This window comes from Pleurodeles waltl, chromosome 5 (genome assembly GCF_031143425.1).
Source record: "Pleurodeles waltl isolate 20211129_DDA chromosome 5, aPleWal1.hap1.20221129, whole genome shotgun sequence".
In the NCBI taxonomy this organism is placed as follows: Eukaryota; Metazoa; Chordata; class Amphibia; order Caudata; family Salamandridae; genus Pleurodeles; species Pleurodeles waltl.
In genome coordinates, this window is record NC_090444.1 from 1598072578 (window position 1) to 1598092492 (window position 19915).

Here is a 19915-nt window from a genome sequence, read left to right on the forward strand (position 1 = left end):
TATGGGTCTCGAGTCATTAACATTTCAGGCCCTCACTACGAAGTGCTCGTTAATACCAGGATCGGGCAAAGCACCATTTACACCTTGTAAGGAGTTCTAAGTTTTGTAGTAATGCTGCACTTCTGAGATTTTTCCTGGTGCAGATTTCACTGGGTATACATGGTCAATTTTGCATGGGGAAAGGGAAAGGATGAGTGTGTGTGAAATGAAACACCAAATGGCACCCTTATTACAATCTCTAAAACTCGGCATGAAGTAGTAATTCAGTACCCAGTTAATACCGAGGTGTAGTACGGGATTTACACTAGACAAAAGGTTCCGGACAATAAATCCAGCCAATTCACGGCAGTCTCCGCCACGTAACGTTTAGTTTTAAGAGATCTGCATTTATCTTTCCTTCCCTATGTGGTAGACTGCCATTCGATTCCACACGCAAAAAAAAGTGTCTAAACATAATTACACCTTCTAGTTATCCAATAGGCCACTGACAAACCTGAAATTGATTAGACCTTGCCAATCAGGCTAAGGGTATCGAACAAAATCCATTCGCGTATTAGAACATGAACTTTCTCACGAGTGGAAATGTGTTTCTGACGTAAATACGACGATGTAGCCGGAAGATTCCAGTGACGAGCATTAGGGTCAAGGTTAATTAAGCATGGTTACCGAGACCCGTTCTGTGTGTACCGTCGCCTGACAGGTACCGTAACCACCTTCGGCCGGTCTCAGACGTGGTTGCTGGCTGTACTTCCTGACAGCTGGGAGCGGGGCGGGGCATACCAATCGAGCTGCTCCGCAGGATGCACTTCTCACTTCCAACAGGTACCCACCGACCTCACGACCCACTCAAAGCCCAGTCGTCGGCCTCAAGACCGCACGCCTCTTGCCAAGGCTGCCTTGCGCAGGGGGCTTCCGGCCGCTCCCCAGTAGAGTCCGGCGCGCAGTGTGTGTGTGTTGACTCCTCCTCTCAAGCGATGGTCTGCGCCAGTCCCTCTTAGCTCGATCTGAGCTCTGATCAGGCTGCGCTCTGCTGGGATAGGTCTCGCAAACCATGCTTATCGGTGGAAACCGTAGGCAGTAGCAGACGGCGAGGGTCCCCGGGAAAAGGAGCGGTTGTGGCAGCCTGCAGTACCTCCCCATCCGTCCCCAGTTGTCCTCTTCTGCAACAGGACTCTAACTTCACATAAAACAGAGGCAGTTGTGTGGCTGCAGCTGCTCGCCTTGTTTCCTCTTTTTTCAGTTGCTGCTGGTTAGCAAGCTCATTAAATATTTAGATCTCGGGGCAGTGGATTAGCCGTCAAACCTTTTCCTGCGGATGCATACAAGAGAGTGAATTTAAAAAGCGAAAGCGAACCCCGTGGAAGTTGGAGCTGATGCAGAAACTCAAGCAGCATCCCCTTCTTTGACGCTTGGTAAGTGGGGAATTCTTACTTACTCGACAAGTTATTTAGGGGCAAAGTAGAGTATGCCGTCCCAATTAGATGTATGTGTGGGCACCAGCTGCCTAGCATTGTAGTCCGTATTTGAGCGTCATGCTTTAGCTGCAGAGTTATAGTTGCTGATATTCCAAGTAGTGGGCAGGGATGCAAATTATCCACACCGAGAACAAGATGGAAAGGGGAACTGTATGGAGTTACAGGGTGGGCAGATTCGGGGCTCGTCTTTGGGTCGCAGGTGTAACTTTAGTCACTGTACAGAAGACAGTGGTGCTCTGTCCTGTCCGCACATACTGTGTTATAATGCATAGCACCCCTGTATGCTGCTGCCCCCCGCCAGGAGATCATATTATCTACTCGGTACAGACCACAATAAGCGCTTCCGCTCGGGCTGCATTGCGAACTATTAACACTGCGGAGCTTCGTTTGTTTATTTTGACTTGAGCATGGACTGTTATTTCCAGGCTGTTCGCGGGGATTTGTTGCCTGCTGAATGTGCTTATTGTGCCCCCGCCCGAGTGTTCGAATTGGCCTGCGCAGGAGGATTATGAATCGAAGGGCTTTTGTTTTCCTGAATGTTCGTTTTCTTTTAGAGGTAACGAGTAAACTCGCTAAATGTATAAAGTCTTTCAAGTACACCAAAGAATGAGTTGGGCTTTCGTAGCATTTTGGCTACTTTGTGTAATTAGCTACAGTAGCAGTAACACTACTTTAATAGATTTAACTTTTACACGACGGAAAGAAAGCATAATATCTTTGAGTGATGGAACCAAAGAGCAGTCTTCTAATTTAGGAAGCATGCTTTCATTTACTACTTGCCCTTAGCAGCATTAATTCACTTCTGTAGTGTCCCTGCGGCCCGGGGCTTACATTGTCGCCCCACGTGTTTCATATTACGGTTGATATTTTAGAGAAAGTGAGAGCTACACGGTGAGCTCAGTTTCATAACGTTAATCTCATAAAGAGGGTGCACTGTGCGCTAGCTGTCGCCTGGTATTGTTCACTGTCAGTTCTCGAGCCTGGGCTCTCTTTGGATTCCAGCGTGTGTGTGTGTGTATATATGTATGTGTGTATATATAATACTCTTATCTGGACATAGTATGCCAGTGGACTCTTCACAGGATAGTCGTTCTCCAGGGCTCATGCCAGCACCTCCTCAACCCTTCCTGCTATGACTGTAAAATGAACTCCCAAGAATAATTAATCTGTCTTGACTTTGGGTTGCCCTGCCTATAATTCACTGGGTCCACCCATATCTATTGTCAAAAGAGATACTAGTCTGCTTCCCGCCTGCACATTGGATTTTTCTCCTCTTAAGACATTCTCACCTTTGAAAATGATCTAGGGTACTATTCTGGTAACCAGTAGGATGTGCACAAGAAGAGACAAGCAAGCACCCCTGTCAACAAAATGAGTCCAGCAGTGTGCTGGGACGATATCTGCTGAGAGTGACAACCTATTTTCATTTGCTATATGAAAACACCAAGGCAATAGCCTCATGATATTATGTGGCTCTTACTGACTTTATTGGTTTTAGTATTTCCACACTTTCCTCAAAGTTGGTCTTGTGAAGTGAAAATATTACATTACTTTCTGGTCCTTGATTGCACAGAGTGGAAATTATTGCTGACTAATGAAAACAAGCATTTGCAATACAATGGGTCTTGGGTTTTGTTGAGTTAGAGCTATTAGCGTTGTGAATTCCTAATTGGACTTTTGTTGCCACATAAATTGAAAATGAAAAGTAAAACAGTTGACATAAGCGAGCCGATTCAAAGTGCCACGGCCGCCATGAACATGAAGGAGAGACCCACAAGGAAAAAGAAGCTTGCTTGCAGTCAAAAGTATCAGCAAAAGTTAAATTATCCATGTAACAGGGTTGATGGCCAAGGTGGTAACAAAACCACCCCAAGGAGGGACAAATGTAAAGCATTTAACAATTCAAACAAAGGATTTTTAAAAGGCAAGCCTGTGAACGAGTGATAGTGATGTGCTTGGTTAAATCCAACAGAGAAATTACAACAGGCCAGACTGCTTGCACGCTTGACCTAACAATGTTACTATGATGAAATGTTGGAAACCTGTCCGTGGGGATGACTGTCAAAAGAAAGTGCTGCATTGACTATTTTACTGATAACTGAGATGCCACCGTAAATGTTCACTGCAGTGGTATAATGCCCAAAGTGGTTCTCCTTGGCTGCTAGTCACCCAGTGGTAAGACTGGGTTCATTGGTGAGGTGTTTTTACACTTTGTAGTAACGACTACTTCTGGCTATTCACCATTTCCAAGTCTAAAGTTAATACAACATGTAGATTTGCATATTCCACCCTCAGAAATCAGGTGGTGGAGCCTAATTTAGAAGTGTAAAGATAAGACTAGTAACACTTGACTCCTAAGCGGAGGTTTCCACCACTAGGGCGGATATCTCTCTATATAGTAAAGTATAGAAACATTTTAGAAAGTTTATTCAACATTTATACAAAAAAAAAGGAAATCAAATAAACTTTTATGTTTCATATACATTAATAAATGTGTAGAACACATTAAAAAAAAATCACCATTAACTTGCTTTTGAATTTGATATGTAAGTAAATAAAAATTACTGTTTATAGGTTTATTACAGAATACCAACCTAAATTACATGTTTTAATATTTTTATGTATTTAAAACTTAAGTACAGAATTCATTTAAAGTTTCATTTATTTTTAATTCAAAAAAGGTTTATTATTATTCTTTCAAAGTCAACATTCATTTGTATTAACATTATTACATATGGTGTTCTATTTCAAGTCCATACTTGTTTTATTTTCTATGGGAGGGTGTTGTACACGTGTTTGGCTGCGTGTGCTGATAAACTTGTTCTGGGGCTGCAGTACACTTTCCATTGTTTTGAGTCATTTTTAGCTGTAGTAACTATAGAAGTGAAGTTTGGAAATGGCAAATGGCTCACTCTTTCCTGGGTGGGTGAAAGGGCATAGCAAGGCTCCCACTATACCAGCTTCAGTGGGGGTTGCCAGTGTACAGATTAAACAGTTTTGAACAACCCTAAGAAATTTCGATTTGTGGCTTGCAGGCCACCAGACAGGAAGAGAAGCAAATAAATAACCCAAACAAGAGCACAATGAAACCAAACATGGTTAAAGAAAGAGTAAAGATAAAAAGTGCAAATAAAAAAATAAGCAAGAAGTAAATGTTATGAGAGTACAAAAGAAGAATGGAAAGAAACAAGGAAATGATAAAGGAGAAAAAAGGAAGAATTAAAGCAGCAATTTTAGAGGAGCATTCCTAAACGTATGTTTTGTACTCAGTCATGCACTGTGGTATGAATGGGTAGAACTTTATTTTTCTGGCTACTCCCTTGAGTGGGTTCTTTCCCTTCCCTATACTCCTCCCCTCTTAAACCACCTTTGTAGCTAATACAGCCCAATAACACCCAAAAGAGTAATAAACGTATTCTAACTCAGTCATGAAGTAAGTCTAGCACCACAAAAGGATAACTACCGGTACTACATTCCATAGATAATGATGATGGGAAATTAAAAGAGAACCCCATAGGAAATAATGTTAAGATCAATTAGTTTATTTTGACTTTGTAAAAATGTTCAAACATTTAATGTAATACTCTATCTTTTTAAAATGTCATTATTTTTTTATTTAAAAATAAGTAACTTGAAGAAAACACATTTCTATACATAACTTGATACATGCAAAGTATACACATTGATCTTTAGATGGATATTTTTTAAATAAATGTTTTAAAAATTATATATTTAATTAAAAATAAGGTAATATTGCTATACCATTTTAATGTTCCACATTTAAGATAAATATATAAAATTCATTTACATTAATATGCATCATAAATATATATATATATATATATATATATATATATATATATATATATATATATATATATATATGTATATGTTTGATAAATGTTTTAAAATTTCCCAATACTTTTCAGTAAGGGGACAGAGACCTCCAACTAAGTGTGAAAAGTTACTAGAAGTAACATTGCACTCGTAAATTAGGCCCTACTACCCCCTGAATGCAGTTATTAGAACCATGTAAGTTTACACTCTGGCTATTCGCCACTTTCAATTGTGAAGTTACTACAAAGTAGTAAAGTTACCACAAAGTGTAAGAGTAAATTTACATGCGTAGATGCTCACATGTATATTTACCTTTGTGATTAGGCCCCAAAATGTTCAGTACGCATGGAGCGATCAGGATGACCAAGTGATGAACCTCCTATGCAGTTTTAGCCTTTTGAGACCTTTCTGTGTCAGTGGCATAACAAAACCTTGAGAGTCTGCGCTGCCTGGTCTGTACAGCACCCCCGGTCCCATCACATCCTCAACCTACCACCAATAATGTGCTGGTTACATATTCTTTACACCCATCCCACAAAGTCAGGAGAATTTTCAGTAATATACTTAGACCCTGATTATGAATTAGGCAAAGCAGAATATGTGTATTAAATTCCACTCCACTCGATCATTAGTGGAGCTGATGCTCTTTCATTTGTTGTTCCCGGGTGTTGGGACACAAGATCCAACTTTACTGGGTAGTAATTCTGCCCGGTGAAATTGCATGTGGCTTTGGCTGCAGCCAAGCCTCCTTGTTTATCTATATAATAATAAACCCACTGACTTCAGTATTCTCTGTGATTTTTGTGGGGAGTAAAACTACATCCATAGTGTAATTCCCCATTCTATGAGGTTGCACTCATAAGTGTACAGTAATGGTGTGGTTGTTACCTGACAATAACGTAATTTTTGGATGCTGATTTCCCACCTTGCCAGTGCCATGCACTTCCTAATCAGCTACTAATTGTCAAAAAACGATACCAATTCGAGTTCAGCATGTTCTTCAGTCAGAATAACGGTATGACTGTAAAAACGGTTTTGATGTAAGTTAGTTAACCAATTGGGAGCGTGTTGTGTGTGTCTACTGCAATACCAAGTATGCTTAATTTCAGAGGGCCGATTTAAATCTTAAAAGTGCAGTTTATTCTGAGGTGTGAATTTTGAAATTATATGTGATAAGCAGATACGTTCTGCAAATCTAAATATTCAAGGTGGTTGGCCATCTTTATGGTTGAGTGTGCATTAAGAAAATAGTTTAGACCTATATTTATACATTTATTTTTGAGCTTTAAAGTACACATAATCATGGGAACAGGGGCCTGGAAAGCTGTTTCAGTGGCTGCAATTAATTTAAAAGAGGCAAAAAACAGAACCCACAAGCTGAAGGGTGTTGGGGCACAAAAAGCTTACTGTCAAGATTCTCACGGGCACAGTGCTGCAGAATCGGATGGCAGTCTGAAAAGGTCACCGCTTAGGTGATTGGGTGAAAGGGGTGTTTCCAATTTTGACTGCTTTTTAAAACCGAACAGGTTGTAGCGGAATCTTTTCCGTGTCTGTGCTGTGGCCATGACAACCTTGCAGCACCACTGCAGGAAGTCCAACGCCACCTGAGGCAAAAGCAGCTACAGTGAGGAGACCCTCCGTGCCCTGCCTTTTTAATCAGGCTCAGCTGAGTCCTGATTTCATGTGAAGTGTTCTTGCATTGCTCGGCAGTTGAGGCCGACTGCCACCACCACACGAGGTACCTTGGAGGCTCAGTGGTGTTTTATGAGCCCCATCGGTGCTTTCTCTTCCCCATGATTGCCTTTCCCTCTCTTGCTTCTGCTGCACTCTTGGTTAGACGGAGACTCACAGCAGGGCCTGTTGACTGTGGGCTCCCTCCACCTGAAACAATGAAGCAATCCTGTTGAAAGTTTGTTGCATTAGGTTTCAGGGAAGGCTCCTCAGTGGTACTCCCACGGCAGGCAGCTGCTACGAATTACCCAACAAGCTGTGCCTTGATTACAGTCGGAATAATAAAGACGAGTAGGGACCCCCCAACACCTTAGAACGAGGAAGTGCTGTGGGGCCTCGGTTGCAGACCTAATCTGCATAATTCTATAATACTTTAGATTTTTCAGACAAGTCATCCAGGCAATCTAGTTATCTCTGCTGTGCAAGTACGCTCTCTTATTCACACACTCTCCTCTCTCGCATCCTAGTTACGGTGGTCTAAGTGATACCTGTTTTTAATTTTCTTGAGCAGCAGGCACGTTCTTCAGCGAACCATGTCAAGACTCCGCAAAGCAACTTTGCCTCCCAGTTGTGCAAAAAAGCTTTGAAGGAAAGGATGGAGGCGTTTTTACGTTACCTGAAACTAAGTAATAAAACAAAGGCTGGTGCTCACCTGAGGTTTGCCGAGTTGTGGACTAAATCTAAGTTTGTATTTAGTTATGAACATTGCGTTTTTTTCATATTGATTTAAACGATGTCTACATGTGCTTTATACACTTACATACTACACTCTTTATCTGTTTTGGCTCGTTTCCAAATTTGCGAACTACGTTTTCATGCAGTGCCATAGATGCAAGAAACTGTACAAGTAGATGTTGTTGTTTCATCTCTTTTTACCTATGACATAATGAAGATAAGTCTATTAGCACATCCCTGTCACCGTTGTGCGCCCCTGTAAGCTCCATTGTTCTTTTGTGAGGGTACCCATGTAACCCAAAATTCTAGAACCACAGGTCGTTTTTCTACACTTTTGTGTTCTTCATAAATCCCCCACCCGTTTCGACGCACTTAGAAAAAAATTCAGAAATAGCATGCAACTTTGAAGTCCAGGGCAAATGCAAATCAAAATGTGGCAAAGCAAATAGGTCCATCCTACAGCTAAAAGTACCCTTCTGTGATTTCTGAGTTTGTGTACGTGGTATTGATTGATGAGTGGGTGAATGCATTATAATGAGCGGAAGCGCGAATGAGTGACCTTGTGCATGGATGATGAGTTCCTTGCTGATTGTATAGATTGATGGATGGCTCAGTGCATGGAAGCATGCCTCCATTCATTCTTATTCTTATTCTTATTATTTTTTAACACATTTTAGTGAAATTTTAATTCAACCATTGCAACTACATACGAATGGTAAAATGCTGACATTCACACAGCACATGTTAATGGAACTGACTTCGTCGGATATTACATAATATTGATTGTCATCTCATGTTTATAACAACGTTGGAAGCTATGCAGAGTCAACATATACCAACCCCTTCTCATCCCTTTCAGTGATAGCTACTCTCCGAATATAAATAAGTGGGGGAGGAGGTAGGTACGGTTTCTCTCTTGTCGGAATGCTATAACGAGATAAAGGACTACCCCACTCATCTCTTAACTGTCCCCCAATTCGACACCACCTGCCTGTTTTCTGCCCTATGTAGGAGTATCTTACTGCGCCAGTGGTCGTGTGTTCTCTAGGAGTCATGCTTGATGTATGAGCCTTGTGCATTCATTCTCTGCCCCATCTGCTACTTCAATTCCCCCGTGGATGGGTGAATATATTGTTTCGTCAGTTTGTGGGTGCGGTAACTGACTCAGTTCCTTCCGTGCAAGGAACCGGGGGCCCTTCATGCAGTGCTATAGTGATCTGCTCCCAGGCCTCCTTCAACTCAGGGGAGCCTCTTCCCCGTCCAAGCTCCGTGTGTATTACTAATCTTTCACTTTCCGCCCATTTCTTTACCTCTCTCTTCCAAATTTGAGGATTGGGACTGATCGGGCTTTTCCAGTTCTTTGTCAATTCTCTTCTTTAATTAGCATAAATATTTACATTTCAAAATACATCCCATGTTGACCATAATTCAACAACTTTGAAATCTGTTGGTATAAGAACCAACCTGTTTGAAAAAATGACTCAACAATTGGGCCATTGATATACTAATACACTTATATACACAAAATCCAAACAAAGAAAAACCATTAGGTTCAAAATAAGTCCATCCAAGAGCAGTCTTGCTTGTATTTCGAGAATTCAGACCCAACATTATAAAAATTACATCCTCTCAATAGATTGACACCATATGTGACAATACAGGTGTCGGATTAGTAACAATGGAGAGCTCCATAAAAAGACAAGCCACACACCATAATCATCACCACATTGTATGTGATATCTAATCCAAACAAAGCCTCCAACCTAATGTGCCAAATAAAATTGAAAAAGTGACCAAGAATAAGAAAGGGATGAAGGATCTGGAAAAAAAAAGAAAACGTGAACAATTCCTTATCTCAAAATTGTTACTCACAAAATCGCTTTTCTGTTCAGAGTTCCACACCGGCATGAATTAAAAATATTATTCATACCTCCTTAAAGATAGTTTAATCCATGAGATTCTAGAAATTCACTAAAGGTATACAAAAATAAGTTAAACTCTGTCATAGAGGACTGAGAAGTTGGAATACTACAAATTATTTAACTCAGTATATCCACCAACCTGTATATGTAGAATATTTTTATGTATGGTAGATATTCTTCATATATGCGCCAAAATTCACAATTTGTAAGGAAAAATTCACATCTCCCAATAATCCTCAAACATCTAACACGAGACACATCTGAAATAAACAAAGTGGGAACCACATTATTAATAAATATTATTTTAGCATCATACCACAGAGTACCCTATGTAACTGTAGGTTTGTCCTCAGACCTCATTATTTAGTCCCCTCTTATGCCAATTGTGGTAAAGAAATCCTGATAAAAAATTATTTAAAACAAAAACAGATAAGTTAACTCCATATACAGACCTCCAAATATTATATTAGCCTTTGCTCAATGTACTTAATAGCACCTTGAAACAACAAATAAAATATATTGCATCCAATTACCTCAGTGAACTGCAGAGTGTCACAGAGAAATGACTACATCCATGTTCAGCGTCAATCAACTCGCAACTAGCACAGAGCGTCCTCATATAGGGAAAAGAAATAGAAAAAGGAGGGCGCGATCTCGTGTATATGTGAAAGCGCGTCGTTAGACATCGTGTTTTTCTATGGGCGCCATCTTTAAACGATCAATTACGTATAATAAGCATACCCACAGCCAATTTGTCTTCATTGACAACATCTACCCAGTTAACAAAAAGTTTTTCTCAGCCGTTTAAGAACCTGTCTATAAAGTAAGTCCAAGCATGACCACGATATTGTATTGATCCTTCATCTCGCCGCAAACAAAGGCAATAATGACCAACAATCAGGAAATCTGCATATGACCTCTCTGTCTCCAAATATTTGTCGAATCGATATCCATACATTACAGCTTCTCTACAGTAAGCCTGAATAATCACCAAACATAAATGACTGTAGCTACTTATATTATAAAACATACTTTTGAACATGTAACAAATAATCACAATATTGTGCTTATATAGAATTTATAGAAAATAGTGCATTTCATGATCCAAATTCATACCCAGTTCTATGCTCTTAAGTCTGATTATCCACTTTGCCTCATTTCTTCTAAGTTCAATCTCACAATTGCCACCTCTGGGATGTGCCACAGTCTGGCTAATACCCATGAATTTAATTTTTGGGACTTCTATCATGGGATGTTCCTTATTAATATGACGAACTATAGGTGATGATAAGTCATTATTCCTTAAAGCACGCATATGTTCTTGAATCCTCTCCTTTAGATATCTGATGGTACTTCCCACATAAATATTGTTACAATCGCACACCAATATGTAAACTACAAATTTGGTGTTGCAATTGCTGAAAGTCTGAATCTTATATGTTTTGCTACCATTAAAATTGAATGTGAGAGTTCTGTGTAGAGCTATATTGCACATGTTGCATTTACTGCAGTTGAAAAAACCAATTGGCTTAGCAGGAAGCCATGTTTCTGATTTTTCCCTAACTGGTGGTCCATAACTCTTACAGACAACATTTCTGATGGTAATGCCCTTTTTGTGGATCATTTTGGGTTTAGAAGGTAGTATTTGTTTCAAAGTGTCATCAGTATGTAGAACATTCCAATGTTTGGAAAGGATTTTGTAAATATTCTGGCTATAGGGTGTACAAAAAGATATCGATCTCTGTGATGCTAGATTTTTGTTCTTATTTCAAATTTTTTTTTTTTTTTTTTGGAGAGATGATTTTGATAATTTATTAACTTTATTTCTAGCTGTCCTTATAGTTTGTTTCGAATATCCCCTATGAATAAATCTGTTCTATGAATTATCTAATTCTAATTCACAGAGATTTGATTTATTACAGTTTCTTTTTATCCGAATCATTTCCCCAAAGGGGATAGCATTTATTTGAGTTTTGGGGTGATAGCTTTCTGCATGTAATAATGCATTGCAAGCAGTAGGTTTACGATATAAGTTTGAATGGATATGGTTATTCTCAATAAATATTTCCAAATCCAAGAATTGTATTTGATCTTTATTGTATTCATATGTCATCTTTATATTGAAATCATTTATATTGATATAGTTCAAGAATTCTAATAATGATGATTCAACTCCTGTCCAAATCATTAATATATCATCGGTATACCTTCCCCCAAAAAAGATATGTTCAGTTAAATTGTGGGGACCATTCATCCATTTATGTGTCTTTTCAAAAAGGCCCATATATAAGTTCGCATATGATGGTGAGAATCGTGAACCCATCGCTACTCCTTTAGCCTGTTTGAACCATTCTCCCTCATGAATGAACACATTATTTTCCAGTATGAAGTCAATAATTTCCAATAACATATCAGTATGTTCCAGATATGAGGCCGATCGATTTGAGAGAAATTGTCGAGTTGCTTCCAAACCCTTTATTTTAGGTATACAGTGAATAAGGAACTAACATCCATGGTAATCCAAATCATTTCGGGAGACCAGGTAACGTCTTCCAGTTTCATCAAGACATCCCGTGTAGCTTGCAAATACGACGGTAAATTTCTTACAATAGGTTGCAAATAGCTATCAATGTATTCTGAAAGTGCCTCAGTTGGTGAACCAATACCAGATATAATCGGTCTACCAGGGGGCGATGTCTTATGTTTATGTATCTTCGGTAGTGTATATATACATGGTGCCTTCGGTAGTGTGTATATACATGGTGCCTTCAGATACATATTGAAAATGTATTTATATTCCAAGTCCGAAATTAGACATTGTTCCAACCACCCATGTAATAATGCATCTAGATCACTGACAATCTAAGGTAATGGATTGTCCTTCAATTTGGTGTATGATGTTTTATCAGCCAATTGTCGATTAATTTCATTGATATAGTCCAATCTGTTCATAATGACTATATTCCCCCCCTTATCGGCCTCTTTGATAATCAATGTCTGATTATCAGACAGGTTTTGTAGCACCAGTCTTTCTTTTTTTGGTTATGTTATATAAAATGTCTGATTTACCATCATAGAATTTTTGTTCAAATTTATTTAGATAATCCAGGACCAATTTGTTAAAGATATCTATGACATTATCACTGGGTAGTACAGGTGTAAAAATAGATTTTGGTTTAAAACCACTATTAAGTGATAAATCTTGTTTGTCTAAATTGCTCAGAAACCTGTTGTGTATTAATTTCATCACTATCCATGGCATCTAAAGAAAGTATGGTTTGAATGTCACCTATATCTTTTATTGTATGTGTACTAGGCAATACCTTACTTAACTCCACATAAGATCTATTGCCTTTCTCAACAAAATATTTTTTAAGTTTCACTTGCCGTAGAAATTTAAAAAGATCAATCTGTACCTGAGTCATGTTGCAATGACTAGAAAGACAAAATGCTAAACCTTTTCCTGAACATTTATTTGTTCTTCAGATAATACATAATTCGATAGGTTAACAATTGAAATGCCATCACTACACATGCTACTATTTTTCACATTTCCATCTTGAGGACATGTTGATGTCAATTGTTTGAGTGTTTGATTTTGGCTGCTCTGGTTTGTACTCCAGTGGCCCTGTTTTCCCAGACTACCTCTTTTTCTCTTTCCTCTACATGTTCTCTTTGTTTTAACTGCATTTGTTGAGGAAAGTTTCTTCTGTTGCCTAATCTATATCTCTTGGCTTCCCATAAAAAACCTGAGGAAGCACTTGGATCCATATTAGAGGCTACACTAGAGCTATCACTTAATACTTCCCTCTCCTGTTCACCTGATGTAATGGACATTTCTGATGTGTGTCTATTGCCACCAGTATCTTTGTCTACGGACTTTGTTGAAATACCATCAAATCTTTTGGCGAAGGTGTAAATTCGTCCATTTTTGGAATCTCTATCATCTCTTTATAGTTTAGCCAATTGTTTGATCTTAATGTATAACTGATGTTTTTCTAGGACATCTTTCAATATTTTATCATTCTTTTCCTTCACATCTGGTAAATTGAGATTACGTATCTCTAGTTCCAAGTCCTGTATTTCCTTAAGTAAGTTTTCTCTCTTTTGTTCCGCATGTTGTATCAATATCAGCATCATTCCTTTAGATGCTTCAAAAAGTAATTGTTCCCACATTAGCATGTGTCTAGGTGATAAGTCATGAAATGAGGGGAATATTAATATTCTAAGTCCTTGTGGTACTTTTCTATCAGTGATATACTTTTTCAGAACTGTTGCATTCCACCAACGTGACCATTCTTGTTTACGCAATTTTTCTAATCAAATGTATTTTTTTCTTCATCCCTTCTGACTGATTGGGTCCTAATATTGCCCTAGAGCCTATTTCCGACTGTTGTATGAACATTTCTGAAAATAATCTATCTCGGTCATCCCCAAATGAATCCACTTGAAAAGATGTTGTGCTAGTTTTTCACAAACACATTTAGTTAGTGTAATTCTAAAATCGGGAAGTGATGGCCGGCATTTAACAATGTTAGAAACATAAATATGGCAACAACGACCCTACAATGGCCGCACCTTCCTGTACTTTATAGTGAGTATGACAAAGGTGCTCATACACTGATAAACGTATCTGTTGCCAAATACGTGTAGTGGGATAGGAATAAACCTACACCAATTGATACAACCATACAAAAACAACTTGTGGAGCACACAAATATGAAAGTACTTGACTTATCTAGTACGACGGATTCAGAAGTCTACGATCAATAACAAATTTTACAAACAAATAAAATATGAAATGAAAATAGAAAAATAAACCGATGTTACAACTAGTATGTGGCAAGTATACATAAAACTTCTTTAATTAACATAAATATTTACATTTCAAAATACATCCCATGTTGACCATAATTCAACAACGTTGAAATCTGTTGGTATAAGAACCAACCTGTTTGAACAAATGACTCAACAATTGGGCCATTGATATACTAATACACTTATATACACAAAATTCAAACAAAGAAAAAACATTAGTTTCAAAATAAGTCCATCCAAGAGCAGTTTTGCTTGTATTTGTAGAATTCAGCCCAAACATTATAAAAATTACATCCTCTCAATTTATTGACACCATATATGACAATACAAGTGTCGGATTAGTAACAATTGAGTGTTTCTAACTTCGTCAAATCTCTTTTAGCTAAGATCTATGCAAGGTCCTGGAATCTGCTAGTTGCCCTGTTCTTGGAGGTGTGGGGGGGAACCAGAGCAGCAGGCAATGGGCAGGTGTGCGTTCAATGTCGTGCTCTATAATATCAGCTATGTCTGTCACCACTGTGTCCCAGTAAGCAGGGCCACATCATGTGCTTAAAGTCTGCCGCCTCTACTCCACACGGGGGCATTTCGCATCCAGCACATGAAAATGGTCTTGCAGTCTCTGCGGGGTAAGATAGTCCCTATGCAGAACATAGAATTAAATGAGCTGAAATCAAGTGTTTCTGGAGATTTTCGGTGTCCTCTCCATTATCCGGCCCCAATCTCCTTCCGATATCTGGGTCCCCAGGTCTACCTACCACCTTTGCTGCAGATCATCAAGAGGGTTCTGTGCCCCTGCACAGATTGCTCTGTATAGCCTAGTAACTGCTTTATGTGTGCCATCCAAGGACAGCAGGTAGGCACTAGGATGATGATGAGAGGGTTCTGCACTTCCTGTCTGCCAGTGCACTCCATTGGTGCGTATGAGTGCTTGGTGCAGCAAAAAGTGGCCCTGTGGAAGGTCGTGTTCCTGCCGGAAGTCTTTGAAGGGCAGGAGGCTGTCCTCTCTATATAGGTCCCCCATCTGTAGGGCCCCTGCCTCCTCCTAAGTCGTCAGTCCCCTCCAAACCCCTGCTCGAGGCAGCCACTGAAGCCAGGCCATTGGTATTTCAGGGGTATAAGGCGTGGATAGTCCTGTTTTATTTTGGAGACAGCTCCTCCAACACCAGTGGAAGACGGCAATCTCAGGAGCGAGGTCCCGATTCAAGCCAGCATGGTTAAAGAATATTCCCGCCAGTACCGATGTGGGGGGAGTCGCCGAGACGCAGTTCTCCGCCCCGGCCCTGCGCTCCGCCACCCATCGGACCAACCATTGCAGCTGGGCTGCCAAATAATAGGCCTCAAAGTCGGGAACCGCTAGCCCCCCCCCCTTCCACTCAAAGTCGCTTCAGAGTGGTCAGTGGCACTCTGTGTCTCCCCCCACCCCACCCCATATAAACGCCGTGATTATTGAATCTAGTTCCTTGAACACCGCTATCAGAACCCAAACTGGCGGAACCGCAAAGTAGTACAATAGCCGCAGCAGCACCACATCTTAATAAGCGCTAACCGTCCAGCCATCGAGAGTGGAAGCGAGCTCCAGAAGCCTATGCTAGATCTCAGGGCCCTGACGGCTCCCCTTGTATTGCTCTCTAATATGTCTGACCCGGAGTGATGCACTCGAACCCCCAAGTAAGGAATAAATCGGAACTCCCATGTTACGTTTCCCAGCTCGTTAGGTGGATCACAGTTCGCAGACAGTTGGGAACAAGAATGAGTTTTGCCAGTTGACTTTCAACCCCTTTAATTGGCTGAATAGTGCTAATAGAGCCTGGGCTCCCTCCAGCTCAGGACCAGTGTTTTGTAAAAATAAGAGCAGGTCATATGCATAGAGTGCTATCGCATGGTGTTGGGCACCCTGCATCAACCCCCGATACCAGGGGACGGCCCAAGCCTGAGCAGCCAAAGGCTCCATTGCCAAGGCAAACAACAGCAGCGAAAGTGGACAGCCTTGCCTAGTGCCCCTTTCCACCGAATACTGCTCCGATATGATGGTCCCAGACCTAACCCTCGCCTTGAGATCAGTGTACAACTGCCTTGTCCATTTGATGAAGCCCTCTCCCAAGCCAATGTGGGTGAGAACTACATATAAGTAATCCCATTCCAAGCTGTTGAATGCCTTCTCTATCTACTGCCAGCACTGCCGCCGTAGGCAAAAGTGGGGCAATGGTATCTTTAATATGAAGAACTCACCTTATGTTCTGGGCGGTATTCCTAGTGGGAATAAAGCCCACCTGGTCAGGGTGGACTAAGTGTGTCATATGTGGTAGTAATCTTGTTGCCAATATCCCGCTTAGGATCTTGTAATCCAAGTTTAGCATGGATAGAGGTCTATAAGCCCTGCTATCGTCCGGTGGTTTACCCGGTTTAAGCAGCGGAACTATCAGGAGTTTGGGAGGTGTCCTGTGGCGCGTGTTTCATTGTACAATTGCATTAGCTTAGGGGCCAGTTCCTGTGTGTATGTGGCATAAAACTCATTGGGCAAGCCCTCTGTTCCTGGGGTTTTTCCCCAAGCTAACCCTGTAATGGCTTCTCTAATTTCCAATGTCTCAATGTCATCCCCCAGGGCGTCCCTTTCCGCATTGCTGACATTTTGATGCTGCAGTGTTGCCAGGAATTCCCTTATCTCGTCTCCTGCCCCATGCAGTGTGCTGGCATATAAGGTGGTATAGTATTCGAGGAAGTGATGATTAATTTCAGCCTGTTGGTGGAGCCTGGTACCCAAGGGGGTAGTAATCTCTATAATAGGGAACCCACATTTAGCACGGTTGGCCAACCATGCCAGCAACACTCCTGCCTTATCTCTTTTCGTGTGTGCCCTCGCCGCATACTTTTTATAATCAAATCAGTGGAGCATCTCTGTGTATTCCGCAACCCTTCCCATGGCTTCCCGCATCTTCCCCTGCAATTCGCGGCGTTCCGGGGCAGTCTCTCTAATGATCGGAGCTCTTTCTCAGCTATGTCTATATCTCGTAGTAAGGTCTTCCTAAGCCCCAGGGGTGCAGATATACACCGTCCTCGTACCACCACCTTGAATGCTTCCCACAATGTTTGGGGGGTAGGGGCCCATGGTTTCATTATCCTCAAAGTAATGTGTGATGTGCCTTCCTATTTGGTTGCGAAATGAGGGATCTTTGAGGGAATCTGGTTTAAGTCACCAGGTGGGTATGCGTGAGATGGCCTTTGTCCATGACAAGTACAATAGTACTGGTTATGATCAGATATTGTTCTCCCCAAGTATCCTACTCCTCGTGCCTGGGTGTGTACCTCTGGGGTGCATAAGAAAATGTTGAGCCGCACATGTAAATGGTGCGCAGCGGAGCATGTAAGAATAGTCTCTGGTAAGGGGATTGAGAGTTCTCCTGGGGTCTAACAGCTGCCACTTAGTTTGCTATTCCAGTAATTTTTTAGCTAATGCGTTTACTGAGGAGTCCCTCAATGGTGGGTGGGATCTATCAAGTCCAGGATTGGCCACACAGTTAAAATCCCCCCAATCAGTGCCGCTTGCAACATGTGGGGAGTTAATGTGTTCGATAACTGATTTAGAAACATGCTTTGGTCTATGTTAGGTACATACACATTTATCAGCGCCCGCCCTCATCCAGATTAAAAGTGCCCCTTGCGTATGCTGAGTAGGTTGTATAGAATACTTGGCCTCTCGATCTCCTTTGCAGCGCCACGCCCTCCACCGCCGTTAGGTGGGTCTCCTGTAGCATTACTATATGAGTGCCCCTTCTACGTAAATAGGAGTATACTTTGTAACATTTAGCAATGTTGTGCATGCCCCTTATATTCCAGGAGACCACTTTATATTCTTGCGGATCACCCATTAGGAATAATCAGCACTTTAGCGTCCCTGCTCGTCCACCCTTCAAGTGGGAGTCTCATGTCATCAATAATAAGGGCCATAGTTCTCCTACAGGTGTGGCAATGACAAACAAAAACTTCCCCAACTCTCCTTCCCCAGGACAAGTGTCAAAACAATTTCCCATCCAAACTATTACAAACAAAGTCAATACTTGATAGGTGGGTGAAGGTAATACTCCAGCCGTGTGGAACTCATGGCTTCCGGGTGGTCCCCATTAATGCTCTTCAAGCCTTACTTCTTGTTTACTTGTTAGAATGCGGTGGCTTCGTCGCTACGGGTCCCCTAGTATTATCGTTGGTGCCTGGCCATCATGTCATATTATAGTCTCTGATGTTTCTGGCGTCACTACTGGTAATTCCAGGCTAGTGCCCACCGAGCTCTCACACTCTGTATCAGAGTCCGACCCTCGTGTACCTTTCTGTGTCCCCTTAGAACGTGGGCTGGTATCCCCTCCGCTTAAGGACACTACTGCTGCCGTGGCCTGTTGTCGTTCTTCCCAGGCCTCCTCCGAGGTGAGTGCTGCTCCCCCCCCCTCCTTTCCTCCTGGGTCCTCCAGACTGGCATCGTCTGCTCCTGGGTCTGAGTCCCTGGGACACCCCCTCACCCGTGGGGCCCCCGCTCATCCAGCCAGGTTCTTGCCTCTTGGGGTATACAAAAGAATTGTGCTCCTCGGCCGTCCGCTACCTTCAGCATGGAGGTGAACAACATAGCGTTCTGGATGTATAACATTCGTCGCTGTTTCTTGACCTCCAAATAAGTTGCTCTCTGCCTTTGTATTTCACGGGAGAAGTCGGGAAAAATTTGGACTAAGTTGTTCTCCACTCTTATTTCCCTGGCTTTCCTGGCCTGTGCAAGAATGTGGTCGCGGTCTTTATAGTGCAATAGTCGGACCACCACCGGCTGCGGCGGGGCCCCCGGGGGGGGGAGGGGAGCCCGTGCAGGTACTCTGTGTGCTCTCTCAAAGGTGAAGAAGCGCGACAGGCCCTCCGGTGCTACTGCCTTGGCTATCTAGCACTCCAGGTACTCGGGTAAGTCTCGTTGTTCAACTTTTTCAGGAAGGCCCACTACCCGGATATTGTTCCTCCTGGATCTAATCCCTGCGTCCTCAGCATGGGCAACTAGTGTCCCTACTTGTTTCTACAGGGCAGTTATCCGGTCCTCCGTTGCCTCCACCTCTGGTTTAAGTTCCTCTATTGTTCTTTCGGTTGTCGCCACCCGCTCTGCAAGATGTCGTTGGTCCTCCCGCAGTATGCCCAGGTCCACTGCCAGCGAGTCAATTTTGGATTCCAGGCTTTCCCTGGATAACGTAATAGCCTGCATTATATCTCCCAGCGAGGGGACACCAGCCGGATTTCCAGTAGTCGTGGATTGCTTTGAAGTGGCAAGGGGGGGGATATAGGGCAGCACTGTTGCGTGCTGGGACCACAAACGATGTCGTCATGTGTTTTTTTTTTTTTGTTTTTTTTTTTTTGTTTGTTTTTACTGCCAGTTTTGCCCATCATGTGGCGGCGTATTGACGTTCCTCTCTAGGCCTGTTTGCTATGGTCTCACCC

General features: G+C 41.7%; 1 protein-coding gene across 2 annotated transcripts in view; it reads left to right on the forward strand.

Annotated features, from left to right (window-relative positions):
* Nucleotides 1-732: 732 nt before the first annotated feature.
* The window catches only part of HPCAL1 (hippocalcin like 1), a 1255899-nt gene continuing 1236716 nt past the window's right edge, over nt 733-19915 (forward strand). The window contains exon 1 of one of the 2 annotated variants that reach the window (XM_069235927.1): nt 733-1412. The gene's annotated coding sequence lies outside the window, so the exon portion shown is untranslated. The remainder of the gene's footprint in view (nt 1413-19915) is intronic. The other variant, XM_069235926.1, reaches the window with a different exon arrangement.